Consider the following 22,099-nt stretch of genomic DNA (forward strand, 5'->3'; position numbering starts at 1 on the left):
CTGAGTACGTGGCGGATCATTCATAGAACAAGAAGAATGAAGCTAGCAAATTTATTATTTTACTCCGGAAGTATCGGCAGTGTTTACAAAAGATACAAATGATATTACAAAAGAGACAAAATATAATAATAATAATTTTGTTTCTATAGCGCCAACATATTTCACAGCACTTTACATTATAGAGGGGACTTCTACAGACAATAGACATTACAGCATAACAATAATCACATAACTCAACAGATACCAAGAGGAATGAGGACCCTGCTTGCAAGCTTACAATCTATAAGGAAAAAGGGGAGACACGAAAGGTGGATGGTAACAATTGGTTTTATTGTTCAGACCAGACATAGTGTAAGAATCGGGTGTTCCTGTGATGCTGCATGAATCAGTTAACAGTCTAAATATGTAACAGTTCAGACACAGAGGGCTATTAAATGCATAAAGCATCTTAGAACATGATGCAAGGAACCTGGTTATGGTAAAAATTTTGAATGAGCCACCAAGGGATATTAAGGTTAATGCGTTGAAGCGATAGGCCAGTCTAAACAAATGTGTTGTTATGCCACTCTTAAAACTGTGGGGATTAATCATATTAACCTAGGTAGTGCATTCCAAAGAATTGGTGCAGCACGTGAATAGTCTTGGAGACGAGTGTGCGAGGTTCTGATTATTGAAGTTAACCTCCGGTCATTAGCAGAATGGAGGACACGGGCAGGGTGGTAGGCTGAGACGAGGGAGGAGATGTAGGATGGTGCTGAGCCATGGAGTGCCTTGTGGGTGAGGGTAATAAGTTTATACTGAATTCTGGAGTGGATGGGTAACCAGTGTAAGGACTGGCACAAGGTAGAGGCTTCGGTATAACGATTGGTGAGGAATATGATCCTAGCTGCAGCATTCAGGACAGATTGGAGAGAGGAGAGTTTGGTAAGAGGAGGACCGATTAGTAGAGAGTTACAATAGTCCAGACGAAAATGAATAAGAGAAACAGTAAGAGTTTTTGCAGAGTAGAAAGTAAGAAAGGGTCGAATCCTAGAAATGTTTTTGAGGTGTAGATAACAAGAGCGAACCAGTGATCGGATGTGGGGGGTGAATGAAAGCTCGGAATCAAATATGACCCCAAGACAGCGGGCATGTTGCTGGGGAGTAATAGTGGAACCAGACAGGGAAATCACAATGTCGGACATAGGTAGGTTAGCAGAGGGAGGAAACACGAGGAGTTCAGTTTTTGACAGGTTCAGTTTCAGATAGAGGGAGGACATGATGTTAGAGACAGCGGTAAGACAATCACTGGTGTTTTCAAAAAAGGCAGGCATGATATCAGGAGAAGTGTATAATTGGGTGTCATCAGCATACAGTAGAGATGGTACTGGAACCCAAATCTACTGATTACTTGACCAATAGGGGCAGTATACAAAGAGAAGAGGAGTGGGCCTAGAACTGATCCTTGAGGAACCCCAACAGTAAGGGGAAGATGAGAGGAGGAGGAGCCAGCAAAAGATACAGTAAAGGAGCGGTCAGAGAGATACGAGGAGAATCAGGAGAGAACGGTGTCCTTGATGCCGATGGAGCAGAGCATAGTGAGGAGGAGCTGATGATCCACAGTGTCGAATGCTTTGGAGAGATCCAAGAGAATCAGCATGGAGTAGTGACCATTAGATTTAGATGTTTGAAGATCATTAGAGACTTTAGTGAGGGCAGTTTCAGTAGAGTGTAGAGAGCGGAAACCGGATTGTAGAGGGTCGTGAAGAGAGTTATCTGAGAGATAGTGGATACAAATATGCATAAACAGTTCTGAAATAAATTATGAAAACTTGCTAAATCTCAGTCACAGGTATGACGTGCTGATAAAGGGGAGTAGAGATCCCAAAGAAGTGATCCAGTACCACAGCATAGTGTTCAGCTGTCTCTCCATGCATGCCAAAGATGGACATTCCTGTTTTATGCTTCAGCCATAAAACTAAGAACTCCCTCTTTGCTGACCTCACATATGGGCTGTTTTCTGGGAGGTACAGATATCTTCAAAAGATATCAATAACTCCTTTTCGTCATATCTTTGGCCTGGAAGCACAGGGGGGGGGGAGGGGCTGTATGTAGAATTGGTCCTACAGAAACTATTGGTGGGAGGAGTAGTAGGCCAGCTCTGGTTGTGTCCCCAGAACCCTGGAAAATAATTCATATTTTTCCTGATAACTCCCAACTATACTGCTGCTCAGTGTACCGACCTCTGGCTATATCCTGATTACGATTACTGCTTATCCTCCCAACTACACTGCTGCTCCATGTACCAACCTCTGGCTGTATCCTGACTACGATACCTACTTATCCTCCCAATTACCCTGCTGCTCCATGTACCAACCTCTGGCTATATCCTGACTACAATTCCTGCTTATTCTCCCAACTATACTGCTGCTCCATGTACCGACCTCAGGCTATATCCTGACTATGATGCCTACTTATCCTCTCAATTACATTGCTGCTCTGTGTACCAACCACTGGCTATATCCTGAATACGATTCCTGCTTATCCTCCCAACTACACTGCTGCTCCATGTACCAACCTCTGGCTGTATCCTGACTACGATACCTACTTATCCTCCCAATTACCCTGCTGCTTCATGTACCAACCTCTGGCTATATCCTGACTACAATTCCTGCTTATTCTCCCAACTATACTGCTGCTCCATGTACCGACCTCAAGCTATATCCTGACTATGATGCCTACTTATCCTCTCAATTACATTGCTGCTCTGTGTACCGACCACTGGCTATATCCTGAATACGATTCCTGCTTATCCTCCCAACTAAACTGCTGCTCCATGTACCGACCTCTGGCTATATCCTGACTACGATTCCTGCTTATCCTCCCAACTACACTGCTGCTCCATGTACTGACCTCTGGCTATATCCTGACTACGATTCCTGCTAATCCTCCCAAGTATTCTGCTGCTCTGTGTACCGACCCCTGGTTATATCTCGACTACAATTCCTGCTAATCCTCCCAACTACACTGCTGCTCCTTGTACCAACCTCTGACTATATCTTGACTACGTTACCTGCTTATCCTCCCAACCTCACTGCTGCTCTGTGTACCGACCTCTTGCTATTTCCTGACTATGTTACCTGCTTATCCTCCCAGCTATACTGCTGCTCCATGTATCGATATCTGGCTATGTCCTGACTACGTTACCTGCTTTTCCTTCCAACTGTACTGCTGCTCTGTGTACTGACCTCTGGATATATCCTGACTACGATTCCTGCTTATCCACCCAACTATACAGCTGTTCCGTGTACCGACCTCTGTCTATATCCTGACTACGTTATCTGTTTATCCTCCTAACTACATTGCTGCTCCATAGACTGACCTCTGGCTATATCCTGACTAAGATTCCTATTTATCCTTCCAACTATACTGGTGCTCCATGTACTGACCTTGGGCTATATCCTGACTACGATTCCAGCTTATCCTTCCAACTACACTGCTGTTTCGTGTATCGACCGCTAGGTATATCCTGAATACGATTCTGGCTTATTCTCCTAACTATACTGCTGCTCTGTTTACTGACCTCTGACTATATCCTGATTTTGTTACCTGTTTATCTTTCAAACTATACTGCTGCTCCGTGTACCGACCTCTTGCTGTATCCTGACTACAATTCCTGCTTATCCTTCCATCCACACTGATGCTCCGAGTACAAACCTCTGGCTGTATCCTGACAATGTTTCCGGCTTATTCTCTCAACTTTACTGCTGCTACGTGTATCGACCTCTGGCTATATCCTGACTATGATGCCTGCTTATTCTCCCAACTACACTGCTGCTCCGTGTATGAACCTCTGGCTATATCCTGACTATGATTCCGGCTTATTCCTCAACTCTACTGCTGCTCCGTGTATCGACCTCTGGCTATATCCTGACTATGTTACCTGCTTATCCTCTCAACTCTACTGCTGCTCCATGTACCAACCTCTGTCTATGTTCTGACTATGTTACCTCTTTATCCTCCCAAATATACTGATGCCTGGCTATATCCTGACTACTATTCCTTCTTATCCTCCCAACTATACTGCTGCTCCATGTACCGACCTCTGGCTTTATCCTGACTATGACGACGCTACCTGCTGGTGCTGCCCCTAGTGGTTGCAATATTACTACTCCGACTCATGTTAGTCATTAACACGGTCCTAGAACAATAATCAAAATTAAATCTGTTTTGTAGCAATCTAGTGTGTCAGCGCTGAGAAATCAAGCTTTAAAAGCATATGCAAATTTGCATGGAAGTGCATGGGGGGGCGAATTTATGTATCCGAGCCCAGGATAATTTGCTTGTCGCTTCAAAGCTTGATTTCTCAGCACTGAGATCATTAAATAATAGAAAACTCTCTATTAAATAGAATCTTTCAAAAAAGCTGAAAAGAGAAAGGACCTCTTGCAATGAAGTTCAGAAGATCCCAGACCTTTCCAGATTTTAGAATATACCAAACTCCATTTGTTGTACCCCCATTTTAAAATACAAGATAAAAAATAAGCAGTGAAGTTAATGTCCAGCCATGATGATGCTTCCACTGTTTTTTTATTTTGCCAGTTATTGAGGGGTCCGAGTATAAGGGCATCCTTCAAAATCATCCTCCGACACCACCATATGAAATGTCAATAAATGCTGGAGTGAGATCCCTCTTTATCTGACACATATGGAAAAGCATATACTGCTAGAAACTAAAGGGGGCGTCCCATAAACACCTTTTATCCCCAACCCACAGCATATATGATTAGTGTGTGAACACTGGGGTTCTGTCTACTGAGACCCTCACTGATCATGAGAATGTCCCCTTCATGAATTGAGCGGTAGTGAGCAAGTGCGACCACTGCATAGATCACTGTCTACAGGAGTGGTGGTCGCACATGCTCAGTTCTGCTCCTTCACACAAGACTCTTAAGCAACTCACGTTTTAGGATTTGCGGGCGTCCCATTGGTAGCCCCCCTCCAGTGATTATACATTTATCACCTATCATAATTATAAGCTAAACTCTATGAAGGATAAAAGATTAAATCAAATGGCAAGATCACCTAAGTAATAAACTAGTCGAAATTCCCCAAGCGACCTCTCAGAAGAAATGATAAAGAAATACCCATGAGTGGGTCCTGTAGTGTGTTGTAGACATTTTAAGAAATCATTGGGGCATGAAAGCTCTGAGGGAAATGCTTAGATACATTTACAGTATTAGGAAAATGAGTCAGTATCTGAAAAGAGGGCCCATCTGCCATAACAGGACCATCGGCAATTAGAGCACATCTTGGGGATATGAGCTCACCTTATCTGGAGCCCATAAAGATATGAAGCTTCCAGGTGGATGAAGGTCCTGATTGTAGCAGGGGAGTATACATTTATATTATACATTATGCAAGGTCAAACCTGCTGCAAAACTGAGGCGTCAGCTCTGTAGGGAAAAGAAATCTAGAAGAAGTTAGGTCAGCAACTTTCAGATCACATACTTGCATATCTAGGAGTAATGTAAGATCTCACGCATCAGTATTTAAGGTATATTTCATGGATGCAACACTTTTCTATAGGGCACATAGGCATTTGGCATTCACTTGCTCCTTTTTTAACTTGTGAGAGGAGCCAATCCAATCTTGTATTTGGTAGATGACCATTGTTATATGGTCATAGGCATAACATCTCTCTGTGGAAAGTGAGATGCCTGTTGTGTAAGGAAACTTAAAGGCCATGCAATGCTCCTCTGGGAAATAAAATGTCAGGCATGTCACTCCACAAGGAGAAATGTTACTACTTAGACCCCAGTCACAGGCCTTTCATACAGCCAAATCAGATCTGATGCTTTGCACTGACGAGGGCAAACACACCAAAGCACATGTCTGCAAATTGAGATTCTGGTTTGGCTTTTATCTTAACTCATACAGCAAGGCTCATTAAAGGATTGATATACACATTTAAGATTGTTTCTTTCAGTAGGTGACACCAGATTCAAATCCAATTCCTTTTTGATTAGTCAATTTGCATATTTAACCCCTTCACGACCTTTGACGCCACGTAGGCGTCATGAAAAGTCGTGCCAGAACGACCCATGACGCCTATGTGGCGTCATGACTTTAAAGCCCCCCTGCGGGTTGGGTGACCTAGGTCACTGAAAGGTCACCCGACCCACAGATACAGGGGGCTTTGTTCTTCGCCACAGGGGGCGTGGCTTCACCCCCACGTGGCTACGATCGCTCTGATTGGCTGTTAAAAGTGAAACAGCCAATCAGAGCGATAGTAATATTTCATCAATGAAAATTGATGAAATATTACAATCCAGCCATGACCGATGCTGCTGTAGCATCGGACATGGCTGGAGACACCGATTCCACCCCCCCACCGGCGATCGCCCCCCCCCGCAACTGAATGACAGCGGCGATCTGCCGCCGCTGTCATCATCTGCCCCCCTCCCATTCCCTCTGCTCCCCGCCAGATTCCGATAACCCCCTCACCCCCTCTCACCTCCCCCGGCACCTTCTAAGTCCCCCTGTCGCTCCCGGTGTCCGGCGGGTCCGGTTCATGGGCGCCGCCATCTTAGAAAATGGCGGGCGCATGCGCAGTGCGCCCGCCCGAATCTGCCGGCTGCAGATTCCATTCTTTCATTTTGATCACTCTCACAGTAATCAAAATGAAAGAAAAAGTAAATAAACCCCCCGATTATCACCCCCATAGGTAGGCACAACTAATAAAATAAAGAAAATATTTTAATTTTTATTTTTCCATTAGGGTTAGGGTTAGGGTTGAAAAGAGGGTTAGGGTTAGGGTTGAAAAGAGGGTTAGGGTTAGGGTTGAAAAGAGGGTTAGGGTTAGGGTTGGAAAGAGGGTTAGGGTTAGGGTTGGAAAGAGGGTTAGGGTTGGAAAGAGGGTTAGGATTAGGATTGGAAAGAGGGTTAGGGTTGGAAAGAGGGTTAGGGTTAGGGTTGGAATTAGGGTTAGGGTTGGAATTAGGGTTAGAATTAGGGTTAGGGTTGGAATTAGGGTTAGCGTTGGAATTAGGGTTAGGCTTGTGGTTAGGGATGTGTTAGGGTTAGGGCTGTGGTTAGGGGTGTGTTGGGGTTAGGGTTGGAGTTAGAATTGAGGGGTTTCCACTGTTTAGGCACATCAGGGGGTCCCCAAACGCGACATGGTGCAACCATTGATTCCAGCCAATTTTGCGTTCAAAAAGTCAAACGGTGCTCCCTCCCTCCCAAGCCCTGACGTGTGCCCAAACAGTGGTTTACCCCAACATATGAGGTATCAGCGTACTCAGGAAAAATTGCACAACAACTTTTGGGGACTAATTTCTCGTGTTACCCTTGGGAAAATAAAAAATTGGGGGATAAAAAATTATTTTTGTGGAAAAAAATGATTTTTTCATTTTCACATCTCTGCATTATAAACTTCTGTGAAGCACTTGGGGGTTCAAAGTGCTCACAACACATCTTACATACGTTCCTTGGAAGGTCTAGTTTCCAAAATGGGGTCACTTGTGGGGGGTTTCCACTGTTTAGGCACATCAGGGGCTCTGCAAACGTAATGACGACCGCAGACTAATCCATCAAAGTCTGCATTTCAAAACATCACTACTTCCATTCCGAGCCTTGACGTGTGCCCAAACAATGGTTCCCCCCCACATATGGGGTACCAGCGTACTCAGGACAAACTGGACAACAACTTTTGGGGTCCAATTTCTCCTGTTACCCTTGTGAAAATAAAAAATTGCGGGCTAAAAAATCAATTTTTGAGGAAAAAAAAGATTTTTTATTTTCACGGTTCTGCGTTATAAACTTCTGTGAAGCACTTGGGGGTTCAAAGTGCTGCTCACCACACGTCTAGATAAGTTCCTTGGTGGTCTAGTTTCCAAAATGGGGTCACTTGTGGGGGGTTTCCACTGTTTAGGCACATCAGAGGCTCTGCAAACGTAACATGATGCCCGCAGACCATTCGATCAAGTCGGTATTTCAAAACGTCACTACTTCCCTTCCGAGCCCCGACGTGTGCCCAAACAATGGTCCCTCCCCACATATGGGGTATCAGCGTACTCAGGACAAACTGGACAACAACTTTTGGGGTCCAATTTCTCCTGTTACCCTTGTGAAAATAAAAAATTGCGAGCTAAAAATTCATTTTTTGAGGAAAAAAAAGATTTTTTATTTTCATGGCTCTGCGTTACAATCTTCTGTGAAGCACTTCGGGGTTCAAGGTGCTCACTACACATCTAGATAAGTTCCTTGGGGGGTCTAGTTTCCAAAATGGGGTCACTTGTGGGGGGTTTCCACAGTTTAGGTACATCAAGGGCTCTGCAAATGTAACATGATGCCCGCAGACCATTCCATCAAAGTCTGCATACCAAAACGTCACAGTGGTCATCCCCCACATATGGGGTATCAGCGTACTCAGGACAAACTGGACAACAACTTTTGGGGTCCAATTTCTCCTGTTACCCTTGTGAAAATAAAAAATTGCGAGCTAAAAATTCATTTTTTGAGGAAAAAAAAGATTTTTTATTTTCATGGCTCTGCGTTACAATCTTCTGTGAAGCACTTGGGGGTTCAAGGTGCTCACCACACATCTAGATAAGTTCCTTGGGGGGTCTAGTTTCCAAAATGGGGTCACTTGTGGGGGGTTTCTACTGTTTAGGCACACAGGGGCTCAGCAAATGTAACATGACGCCCGCAGACCATTCCATCAAAGTCAGCATTTCAAAACCTCACTACTTCCCTTCCGAGCCCCGACGTGTGCCCATACAGTAGTTTTCTCCCACATATGGGGTATCAGCGTACTCAGGACAAACTGGACAACAACTTTTGGGGTCCAATTTCTCCTGTTACCCTTGTGAAAAAAAAAATTGCGTGCTAAAATTCATTTTTTTTGAGGGAAAAAAAATGATTTTTTATTTTCACGGCACTGCATTATAAACTTCTGTGAAGCACTTGGGGGTTCAAGGTGCTCACCACACATCTAGATAAGTTCCTTGGGGGGTCTAGTTTCCAAAATGGGGTCACTTGTGGGGGGTTTCTACTGTTTAGGCACACAGGGGCTCAGCAAATGTAACATGACGCCCGCAGACCATTCCATCAAAGTCAGCATTTCAAAATGTCACTACTTCCCTGCTGAGCCCCAACGTGTGCCCAAACAGTGGTTCCTCCCCACATATGGGGTACCAGCGTACTCAGGACAAACTGGACAACAACTTTTGGGGTCCAATTTATCCTAGTACCCTTGTGAAAATAAAAAATTGCCAACTAAAAAAATTTTTTTTAGGAAAAAAAAAGATTTTTTATTTTCACTGCTCTGCATTATAAACTTCTGTGAATCACCTGGGGGTTCAAAGTGCTCACTATGCATCTAGATAAGTTCCTTAGGGGGTCTAGTTTCCAAAATGGGGTCATTTGTGGGGGAGCTCCAAAGTTTAGGCACACAGGGGCTCTCCAAACACGACATGGTGTCCGCTAACGATTGGAGCTAATTTTCATTTCAAAAAGTCAAATGGCGCTCATTCCCTTCTGCGCCCTGCCGTGCACCCAAACAGTGCCCCCCCCCCACATATGGGGTACCAGCATACTCAGGACAATCTGGACAACAACTTTTTTGGTTCAATTTCTCCTGTTACCCTTGTGAAAATAAAAAATAGCGTGCTAAAAAATCATTTTTGAGGAAAAAAAATGATTTTTTATTTTCACTGCTCTATGTTCTAAACTTTTGTGAAGCACTTGGGGGTTCAAAGTGCTCACTACACATCTAGATAAGTTCCTTAAGGGGTCTAGTTTCCAAAATGGTGTCACTTGTGGGGGAGCTCCAATGTTTAGGCACACAGGGGATCTCCAAACGCGGTGTCCGATAACGATTGGAGCTAATTTTCCATTCAAAAAGTCAAATGGCGCTCCTTCCCTTCCGGGCCCTGCCGTGCACCCAAACAGTGGTTTATGACCCCACATATGAGGTATCGGTGTACTCAGGAGAAATTGCCCAACAAATTTTAGGATCCACTTTATCCTGTTGCCCATGTGAAAATGAAAAAACTGAGGCTAAAAGATAATTTTTGTGAAAAAAAGTACTTTTTTTTTTTTTTACGGATCAATTTGAGAAGCACCTGGGGGTTCAAAGTGATCACTATGCATCTAGATAAGTTCCTTGGGGGGTCTAGTTTCCAAAATGGGGTCACTTGTGGGGGAGCTCCAGTGTTTAGGCACACAGCGACTCTCCAAACGCGACATGGCAAGCGTTAAATATTCCAGCATATTTTCCATTCAAAAAGTCAAATGGCACTCCTTCCCTTCTGAGCCCTGCCGTGCGCCCAAATAGTGGTTTTTGACCACATATGAGGTATCGGTGTACTCAGGGGAAATTGCCCAACAAATTTTAGGATCCATTTTATCCTGTTGCCCATGTGAAAATGAAAAAATTGATGCTGAAAGAAAATTTTTGTTGGAAAAATTAAAATGTCCTTTTTTTCCTTCCATGTTGCTTTAGTTCCTGTAAAACACCTAAAGGGTTAATAATCTTCTTGAATGTAGTTTTGAGTAGCTTGAGGGGTGCAGTTTTTAGAATGGTGTCACTTTTGGGTATTTTCTGCCATATAGACCCCTCAAAGTGACTTCAAATGTGAGGTGGTCCCTAAAAAAAATGGTTTTGTAAATTTTGTTGTAAAAATGAGAAATCACTGGTCAACTTTTAACCCTTATAACTTCCTAACAAAAAAATATTTTGCTTCCAAAATTGTGCTGATGTAAAGTGGACATGTGGGAAATGTTATTTAGTAACTATTTTGTGTCACATAACTCTCTAGTTTAACAGAATAAAAATTCAAAATTTGAAAATTGCGAAATTTTCAAAATTTTCGACCAAATTTCTGATTTTTTCACAAATAAACGCAAAAATTATCGATCTAAATTTACCACTAACATGAAGCCAAATATGTCACGAAAAAACAATCTCAGAATCGCTAGGATGCGTTGAAGCGTTCCAGAGTTATTACCTCATAAAGGGACACTGGTCAGAATTGCAAAAAATGGCCAGGTCATTAAGGTCAAAATAGGCTGGGTCATGAAGGGGTTAATTTTTTAATTTCCCAAAGGAGCATGGCCTAAAAGTCTCCTTACACTGGGATATCAGGCATGTCATTCTCCACAAGGAGAAATGTTACCCCTTAGATCCCAGTCAGAGGCCTCTCATGCAGCAAAAATCAGATCTTATGCTTTGCACTGAGGAGGGACAAACACACCGAAACACATGTCTGCAAATTCAGATTCTGGCTTGGCTTTTATCATATGTCATGGGCAAGACTCATTAAAGGGTTGATTAACTTTTAGCATTGCTACTTCCAATAGGTGGCACCAGAGCTCTAGTCCTCTTCCTGTCTAAATAGAAACTTTGCATAAGGTAGGGTCACGTAATACTTTTGCCTGTAGAGGGTGGTATATCGCTGGCCTTAATGGTGGATACAGAAGTAAAAAAATGTTTTCAAAATTTTCTGAGTCGTCCTTTTTGGTCAGGATAGAAAAAAGTTTTAGCTGTTATATCTGCTATTGAAAAAAAAAAACTTGTTGCCACCAAGCACAGCTATCTTTATAACTCATCCAGTCATTTCTCCGGAGTTCAGAGATGGACGCTTTCCTCCAATCAGAATGGACAAGTTGGCAGATGTATGGGATTGTTACTCTATACTTTATCTCAGTGCTGCACTTCTCTCATGTGCAATTCCCAATATCTTTTTCCTTATTTATGAGGTCTGGTGTGACCTGGGTCACTATTCCCATTTTGTTTGTGTGCTACAGAACAAAGCTCAGGACTATTGGAATTATTGGCACCTGTGTTTTGCAGCTCTGGTTGCTTTGCTGCGCTCATGCAGGATTTAGTAATGTGAGTATTTGAATTGTGATACTTCACTGCTGTTTATTCAGAGGTTGAAGTGACCTTAACAATATTCTATTATTTGTGGTTTGAACTGTTGTTATTGAGAATACTTAAAGGGATGCTATCAGAATTATTTTACTACTGAAACTATTGTTATGGCTGTATAGGTACTGGAACAACAATAAAAATGATACCTGTCTTGCAGTAATCCGATGTGCTAGCGCTGAGAAATCAAGCTTTAAAGTCGCTTGCCAATTAGTATGGAAGTGCTTTGGGGTGTGTCACTTTGAGTAAATAGACATGACCCTAAATGCACTTCAAGACCTACAGTATTTTGCATGTAGTTTCAATCCTTGATTTCTCAGCGGTGGCACATCGCATTGCTACAAGACAGGTATCATTTTAATTATTGTTTGAGGTATTTTACAGCCAAGTTACTAGATTCAGCAGTAAGATCATCCTGACAAGTCCCTTTAAGTTGGTGAAAGATAGTACAAAACTGAAAGTTCTGCAATTTGTTAAGCTTTTAAGCTCTCTTCTTGCCGTCACTGAAGGGACAATTCTTATTAATATCCAGAGACTGGAGAACCAGCACAGACTTAATAGTCACAGCAGAGGGTTTGCTACAATTGCATCCATTCTGGACAATCCTCAGTGAACTAAACAGATAGGACTCCACTTCAGCATTGCATCCATTATCTTATGGATGTCATTTTTTTGCTTGTTTTGCCTCGCGATATGGTCCAGTGCAGGCAGGGTAACAACCGTACAGAGGCTTTCTCCAGATACTTCAGCCTCCTCTCAGACAAAAACATGCTTTAGTTAATTGGCTTGCTATGAGCTACCCCTAGTGTAGAAGCTTGATGTCAGGAAATTAGATTATCAGCCGCACAGGGACCAATAATAATCATCTTTATTTGTGTGGCACCAACATATTCCGGAGCAATTTAAATTTGAAGGGTATATGTATAAAAAATGAGTCAGTGCCACCTAACAAAACATATAGCATCAACTATCCACTGAAGCTATAACTCATGGATTGATGGATACCTGACCGTTCCGTCGCCAGAATGAGGTCCTGTGTCTCCGATTTGGAAGGAGTATCCAAGTGGGTCACGGGATTCCTGTTCTGTGTAAAAGTGGGGAGTCTCTGATCTTTACTGATATAGCAGTCCTTACATATGCCGAGAAAAGGAGATGATTAATTAATGTGATGATACCCCTTTAACAATCCAAACACTATAAGAGGGGTCCCTGCTTGTAAGAGCTTGGAATTTAAGAGGAAGTAGAAAAGAGAGACAAGAGGTATTAAATAATAGTCCGTCCATCGTTTGTGCGCATAACTTGCATGTGCCGTCACCACCAGCCCAATCTGTGTGTGTCTGAACAGATGTGAAGTGCTGGAGTACGAGAGATACTTTTTGGATCAAGGCACGAGAGACAATTTATGAAATGCGTGAGGTCTACCTACAGGATGTCTTTGAGGTCATGCCCTCAACAATGTTGTGAATTAACTTGATTTCTGGGGTAGCGCATTCCAGAGAGCTGGTGCAGCACAACAAAAAGTTTTGGAAAATGATGGAGGAAGTCAATCTTTGATCATTAGCAGAATGGAGAGCATGGGAAGGGTGAGAGACATATATTAGGAGATATAGTAAAAGCTTAATATAATTTATTCCGTATATATTGTTGTGTCTACCTCTATCAGTTTCCCGCCGTGTATTGAGAACATTTCCCTTATGAGTGTATTACGTTACATGGTTTATAACGAAGCTTCGGGAAACTGCATTAATAGCATTTTAATTGGAGTAAGAGGCGTGCGGTCTGCCCCTGATGTGACATCTGTAACCAAGCAATGGTGTTTTGCCGACACTCGTTTGCATAGGTCAATGTCCACTGAAGTGTTTGAGATCTATAATAGCCGCCTTAACACAGAGAAACACACAGCCGGCAGGTGTTATTCCGCAGATGCCCGCTCTGTAATGTGTTTATCTTCAGAATATGCTCTCTTGGCCACTTGCAAACAACCTCTATCTAGGCTGCAATTAGGAGCAAATTGTACTAAGCACAAACCTGGGTCTTTGGATTTTGTCCTAATTTGTATACACAGCCAGTACTTTTGCAATTTTATCCCCATAAAGGTATTATCAGTCTGGTGCAGGGAAAAGAGGGTCTTCAGATAATATCTGCAGCTCCCATCATGTCCTTGCAGCTGTGAAAACATGTTGGGAAATGTAGAGTTACAGTTCTTGTTGTTACGTGCATCGGGCTCACACAGTGGGTGGATCCTGTAAGCCCAAGGTCCGGGTGGGCACATGGGCCGTGTTCGTTGATGCAGCAGCCAGATGGAGCACATGGAATATGGGCACGTAGAATGCAAAGTTACTGGAAACCGCAGGCAAGCAGGTGAAGTCCTCCACTGACAGATAGCAAAGTTACAGGAAACCACAGGCAAGCAGGTGAAGTCCTCCACTGACAGGTAGCAATATTATTGGAAACCGTAGACAATTAACTCAGAGGCTGGAAACCACACACAACTGGCGACATCCTGATGGCTGAGGACTGGAACTGTGCACAGAAAACTAAGAGAGTTACTAGCAAGTCTTGGAACAATACCAAGGCGCAGGTTTGAGTCCTGGGAGCCTTAAATAGACCTAGGAAGTTCATTACATGGGAGAACAAGAAAATAAAATGGACCAAGGCAGGTGTGTAACAGCTGTAAACAGGCAAGTTGTCAGATTTCGGGCAGAAAAGGAGAACTTCTATTTTAAGCATTTTTAACAAGGTCTGGGGTGACCAGCTTTAATTGCTGGATGTTTACTTTCATTGACCGACGCTCAGGGCCAGTGAAGCCGTGAGCAAAAGTTCAAAGTGGGGCCCCAAATGCTCACATATTTCACCATCACACAGAAACATTTTAGTTGTATTTACATGCGCTGAGTTCAGGCCGCAAAAAGAGCGTGATCGACGATACTGAAGTCGTTCAGCGCTTTTTCTGAGCCTCTTTACACCAACTGAGGAACAATGATGGGGACAGAGCAATCACTATTCTGTCCACATACCGTATCATGTTATTAGCAGAATATCTGCAGTTTAAACCGGGCGATGTGCTGCTGAGAACTATGATTTCTGTTCCACAATAAACAATTCAATCACTCAAAGAATAGGCAGCATTTTTCAAAGTGTAATGCACCCAATAGTACTCCACATAGTATAATGCACACCACATAGTCCTCCATATAGTGTAATGCACACCGCATAGTTCTTCATATAATATAATGCTCACCACGTAGTCCTCCATATAGTATAATACACTCCATAGTCCTCCATATAGCATTACACACACCCCATAGTCCTTCGTATCGTATAATGCACTCATGAATTCCATAGTATTCCACATAGTATAATGCCCACCACATAGTCCTCCATGCAGTATAATGCACACCCCATAGTCCTCCATATAGTGTAATGCACACCACATAGCCCTCCATATAGTATAATGCACAATCCTTAGTCCTCCATATAGTATAATGCACTCCCCATAGTCCTTCATATAGTATAATGCACTCCCCATAGTCCTCCATATAGTATAATGCACGCCCCATAGTCCTCCATATAGTATAATGCACATTCCTTAGTCCTCATATAGTATAATGCATTCCCCATAGGCCTCCATACAATATAATGCACCTCATAGTCATCCAGATAGTATAATACAGTTCCCATAGTCCTCCATATAGTATAATGTATTCCCCATAGTCCTCTATACAGTATAATACAGCCCCCTTATAGTACACATAATATAATGCACTCCCCATAGTCCTTCACACAGTATAACACACCCCATACTTCTCCATACAGTATAATGCAGCCCCCATAAAGTATTAATAGTATAATGCACTCCCCATAGTCCTTGATAGAGTATAATGTAGCCACCATATATAATACAACCTCCATATAGTATAATGCAGCCCCCATATACAATAATGCTGCTCTCACAGAGTATATTGCAACCCCATAGAGTGCATATAGAATAATGCCGCCCTGTAGTCCTCCAGCATTATGGCCACCATGTACTCACAGATGTAAAAAAAATACTAACCTCTCCTCGTTACCCCGCTGCTCCAGTTTCTGCAGCGCTTCTCCTCAGCAGCTCCACTGCCCGACACAGCATGGCTCACGATGAAGCATGTCACTGCGTCAGACACCGAGGGGCAATTATGGGAGAGGGAGCATCACCTGATGCTCTCTCCTGCATCATTGCTTTCAACTGTATTGATATCTATGAAGGTGATACAGTTGATTACGCAATGTGGCACAGCCAGCGCTGGCACCAGGCCCCCCTTACTCATGGGCCCAATAATGGCCGTGTGATGTGCCGCTATTAGCCCTGATGTCTATTAGTCCTAAAGACGGCCCTGCCAATGCCTTACCCAGCACCCATTGTTATCAAAGAACCAGCTTTGTAATGCATTGATCTTGCTAATAATTCAAATTTTGGCAATCAGAGCTCCATCTAGTAGCTACAAGATTTTACCTGCAGCTTTTATGTAAGAGATCATGCATAACTCTAGGGTTATGTGTTGTCATAACCCCACGAGGTTTTCTGGAATTTCATCCCATTATCTTTTCTATTGACAGACGAGAGTAGAAGAGGTTGGTGTAGAGCGACGGTAAGAAGAATACACACCGATTTTGGTAAGTTCTTTTTCCTTTTTTTTTTTTTTTTACTATTTTTATACACTTTTTTTACTATTTGTGACCTAAATTTTTCATACTTGATAACTTTAGGGGATACTTTTTCTTAATTTACTGAACAATACCCCCATTGCAGTAAATTTCACTTTCACCCCATTCCGCCTTTAATGCGCCTTTTCCCACCGGGGCTTGGTGTCCCTACAATGAGCAAAGTTAGGGGAGTGCTGCTGGAAGATTTGCCCATTTTCTCAGAGATCAGGAGATCTTCCTTTTCATGTGCATCTTTTCATTTTCATCAGGAGATCTTCCTTTTTTCATGTGCTTCTTGGACATTTTGGGAGTGTTGGCAAGTTCGGATTCCTCACAAGACAAGCGTAGATCACTTAATTAAAAATAGATGCCTAAAATAAAGGGGAGAACCCTCCAGGCACCTGAATGAGGGGTGCAGAAGCAGCCTCCACAACTGAACCCCATTAGTCTGGAAAGCCACTGTGGCAATAGTGAAAGTCGAGGAAAGACATTTTGTATAAAGGGCCATATCCATATTTATTTTATATAATCTGGAGAGATTTGTTACAAAATAGACTAAATAAACTGAATGGTCCATTTAGTGGAGACATCTCCTAATGGCGCATTTGAACCCTTTAGTCTTCACCTCCTCCTCTCAGCCTTGGATCAGAATGATTCTTCACTTCCCACTTCTGATACTTTACATCCTCTTCTGATTGTTTCATTAGAGCCAATTCTTCACATGCTTCTCTGATCATTTCATTAGAATGATTCTTCACATAGTCATCTTACCATTTCTTCAGAATGATTACCGTATTTAGATCCTCCTCTGATCTTTTTATAACAATGATTCTTCACATTCTCATCTGATTATTTCATCAGAACGTCTCTTCACATGGTTCTCTGATTCTTCACAACGTCTTCGGATCCCTTTAACATCCTCTTAAAGTCTTTTCTTTGGAATGAAGTTTCACACCCCCTTTGATCCTTTCATCAGAACAATTCTTCACATACTCTACTGATTGTTTTATCAGAGCCTATTCTTCACATCCTCATCTGATCACTTTATCAGAAAATGTATTCATTTCCTTCTCTGATATCAGAATGATTTTTCACAACCTTTTCTGATCCCTTCATCAGAACTATTCATCACATCCTCTACTGATCCTTCCATTGGATTGATTCTTCATATCCCCCACTGATCCTTTCATCAGAACGATTCTTCACATCTTCCTTTGAACTTTTCACTAGAATAATTTTTCACATCCTCCTTGCACCCCTTTCATCAGACCAGTGCTTTACATCCTCATATGATCGCTCAAAAGACATGGTGACATGAGAAGTCAATGAAAGTTAGGTAAAGAGCTACCATAAGGGGCTCTAGAGCAAAATCTGTAGCAGGGTCCCCATTTATCATGTGCTAGTCACTTAAGACACAGGACAGGGGGGCAATTGCTCTCTCTGCCCCCCCATGGCTGCACCAATGACTACTCTAGCTTTTCCTTTTCTAGAATTGATCATGACTGACTGACTGATGCCCTCTGACTGGCATACGATCAATGCCAGATTAGAGGAATTTCGCTGTAAATAACCAATAATTTTCCTTATTCTTGGTTATGAGCACTGTCCAGTCAGATCTACTGTTCCCATGATCTTATATCATGTGCTATAAGTATTATGCATGGCATGTGGGGTGTCGCTAGGATTTTGTCATTCTCCTGATGCCATGCTTTTGGCTTCTTGCCCCCCGATCTTGGTTTGCTCCCAATATCTTGTGCATCACGTTCCTGAAATGCTAATATTTCTTTTATGTGGAAACCACCCTCCGCCCATCTAGTGTTGGGAACGTTCATCACTTGAATACAAGCTCACTTGTTGGTTTCTTATCTCGTGCAGTCACGTCACACAGGGCGGCTTTGTCCTGGATACAATCCATGCATTGATCATTCATTATTGATGCTTCAGTAGGTTTCTAAGTTATGAAAGGAATGAAAATAATTTAAAAAAAAAAAAACATCGCTGCTTGAACAGTTAATTTTACGACAATATTTTCTTGGGTCAGAAACAATTGTTCTAGTTATTTACTTGGGGCTGCTTTAATATGATGGTCATTACTAATTGCATCATAGCAGTAATGTCGTTAGCATCGAGCCACGTTGTAGTAGTACATATGGCAGCATCTGGCATAATGCTCAGGATCCCGCTCTAGAAGTTGGGGATGTAGCTGCTGTCAGGAGTCACCTCCACTCAGGAAGACATATAATACCATACTTCTCCAAGTAGTGGCCATTGCAGGAAAAATTTGTTGGAATTGCAGTGGTCAAACCAGTGGCCATCAATTCATGCCCATTAAGACCTAGTTTAAAGAAAAGACTGATCAGATGGCATGGTACGACCAGATGTGTCATTTACGTTGTGGCAAGGTGCCACTGGGGTCTTGTTGGTGAAACAGCTGATCAAGCACAAAATCAAATAATTGTTTAATAGCTAATTTGAAAACCCCAGTGGTAGCTGGCCACAGAAGCTCTTTGCGATAAACTACCTAAGGGTGCATACCCATTTACGTGAAAAACTGACGAGTGCAATCTGATAAAAAATCAGATGGCACTCTGACCAATGTTATTCAATGAGTTACATCGCATCTGCAATTTTTTTCTCAGCTGAAATCGTACTGAAAAAAAATTCGCAACATGCTGTGATTTGCTGCATATCTCGAATGAGACTCGCCTATGCAAGTCAATGTATGCGAGAAAAAAAAAATCGCACAGTACTACAGTACTCGCACCATGTGAGTGCTGTCCAATATTTACGCACCGGTGGCCTTTGACACTGACAGGTTATAATAGAATAGATATATACAGATAGAATAGATGTGTGTGCATATATATATATATACATATATATATATATATATATGTGTGTATATATATATATATATATATATATATATATATACATATACAGCTCTGGCAAAAATTAAGAGGCCACTGCAGTTTTATAAAAATCAGCTTCGCTACATGTCTGACAGCCATTCCATTCCAGTGTCATTTGAATTCCAACCAGAGTACACCTCGTTCTACTTAATGTGCTTCTGATTAGGTGAAACACCTCTGATGACAAAACTTATAAAAATGATGTTAAAAAAATCAGATTATCAGCAAGAGGTTATCCCCAATGGATGATTAATAGGGCCATTTATTCTGTAGAAGCAAAAAATAGAAGTGAAATGTTGTAAGAAAATTTTTTTTAGGATGAATAAAATTTCTAATCCTATAAAGTTTGTTACCCAATTTAGTCCCCAGTTTAGGGACATTAAGAATCTTATCCTTAAATATATACCTATATTATATCAAGATGAAAAATTGAGGAATATCTTACAGGGTAATCTAACATACCATTATACCTGATTGGAATTTTTTCCTTGCGTTTTTGTTGCTTTTTTTTGAGTTATTTGTTTATTTTAGATTTCTTTTTTTGCTTTAATAATTTTGTTGGTTATTTTTGATGTGTTTGGGGGCCATTTTGCTAAAGAATTTATATTATTTTTTATATCGTCTTATATGTGGTGTGCTATATACGGTACATCTTTGAATATGTATCAGGTTTTGACTAATTAATGAACATTAGTTTAATGATACTCCACACCTGGTGTAGCCACCACTAGTATATAACATTGTCAAAATGGATAATGTGTAGAGCAATGATTAAAAGCTGCTAAGCTTGAAATGCGTCTGTTCTGTCCCATAATATGGTGACGACACAATGATGTATGTGAAGTTAGTTTTTAAACAATTTGTCCAATAAAGGAAATTTCTTCAGGAACAAGAAGCTGGATCTTTTCAATTCATTTGGAAATCTTATTTAATGAAGGAAAGTATAAAAAACCCTGCTGTGGTGTTCCTCTTGCAATAGGACAAGCTGGATGGCAAAACAAGGGTTAATAATATCCCAAAAGTAATAGGAATGAAAAAATAACTTTTAACCATGCCAAAGGAGTTGAAAAGAAAAGTCTTGAGTGAGGCAAAGAAGGGCTCAATTCTGGCTTTACTAGCAGAGGGATACAGTGAGCGTCATGTTGCCTCCATCCTTAAACTTTCTAAGACGGCTGTCCATTATAACAAGGTCAAGCAGCAGACATTGGGGATAACAAAGCTACAGACTGACAGAGGGCGAAAATGACTCTCCACTGAGGGATGACCGTCATCTTATTCGAATGTCACTCAGCAACCGCAGGATAACATCAAGTGACCTACAAAAGGAATAGCAAATGGCAGCTGGGGTGAAGTGTATGGCAAGAACAGTTTGTAACAGGCTCCTAGAGGCAGGGCTCAAGTCATGTAAAGCTAGAAAAAAGCCTTTCATCAATGAGAAGCAAAGGAGAGCCAGGCTGAAGTTTGACAAAGACCATAAGGATTGGATCATAGAGGACTGGCATAAGGTAATCCTCTCTGATGAGTCTAATTTTCAGCTTTACCCAACACCTGGTCGTCTAATGGTTAGACGGAGACCTGGAGAGGCGTACAAGCCACAATGTCTTGCACCCACTGTACCATTTGGTGGAGGATTGGTGATGATCTGGGGTGCTTCAGCAAGGCTGGAATTGGGCAGGTTAATCTTTGCGAAAGACGTATGAATCAAGCTGCATGCAAGGTTATCCTGGAAAAACAGCTGATTCCTTCTGCTCAAGCAATGTTCCAAAACTCTGATGACTGGTTTTTCCAGCAGGACAATGCGCTATGCCACACAGCTAGGTCAATCAATGTGTGGATGAAGGACCACCACATCAAATCCCTGTCATGGCCAGCCCAATCTCCAGACCTGAACCCCATTGAAAACCTCTGGACTGTAATCAAGAGGAAGATGGATAGTCACAAGCCATCAAACAAAAAAGAACTGCTTAAATTTTTGTACCAGGAGGGGCATAAGGTCACCGAAAAGCAGTGGGAAAGACTGGTGGAAAGCATGCCAAGACGCATGAAAGCTGTGATTAACAATCATGGTTATTCCACCAAATATTGATTTCTGAACTCTTCCTGAGTTAAAACATTAGTATTGTTGTTTCTAAATGATTATGAACTTGTTTTCTTAGCATTATTTGAGGTCTGCAAGCACTGCATTCTTTTGACCATTTTTCATTTTCTGAAAATAAATACAAAATTTAGTACTTGGAAACTCGAAGACATGTTGTCAGTAGTTTATACAGGGTGGGCCATTTATATGGATACACCTAAATAAAATGGGAATGGTTGGTGACCCAGATCGGCGTGCTGAATTTGCAGAATAGGCAAAACAAAAATTGGAACAGGACCCTCAGTTTACACAGAACATTATGTTCAGTGATGACGCAAACCTTTTTGAGTGGGCCGTTTATATGGATACACCTAAACAAAATGGGAATGGTTCTTTCTCCTCACATGTTAACCTCTGCAACATATCAATGGCTGTAAACAAAGAGAAATTTGTAAATAACTCATGAAAGAATAAAGTTACATTAAGACCAAGTGCACCATTGTTTTTCTTGTG

The 22,099-nt window shown here is 41.9% G+C and overlaps 1 protein-coding gene across 3 annotated transcripts in view; it reads left to right on the forward strand.

Annotated features, from left to right (window-relative positions):
- GNG2 (G protein subunit gamma 2) overlaps positions 1-22,099 on the forward strand; it is a 193,435-nt gene that overhangs the window by 99,195 nt on the left and 72,141 nt on the right. For 2 of the 3 annotated variants that reach the window (XM_073577909.1, XM_073577908.1), the window contains one exon: positions 16,511-16,567. The exons of the other annotated variant lie outside the window; for it this stretch is intronic. The gene's annotated coding sequence lies outside the window, so the exon portion shown is untranslated. The remainder of the gene's footprint in view (positions 1-16,510; positions 16,568-22,099) is intronic. 3 annotated transcript variants of the gene reach the window in all.

Source organism: Dendrobates tinctorius, unplaced genomic scaffold, assembly GCF_039654945.1.
Source record: "Dendrobates tinctorius isolate UK_male_01 unplaced genomic scaffold, ASM3965494v1 ptg000058l, whole genome shotgun sequence".
Classification (NCBI taxonomy): domain Eukaryota; kingdom Metazoa; phylum Chordata; class Amphibia; order Anura; family Dendrobatidae; genus Dendrobates; species Dendrobates tinctorius.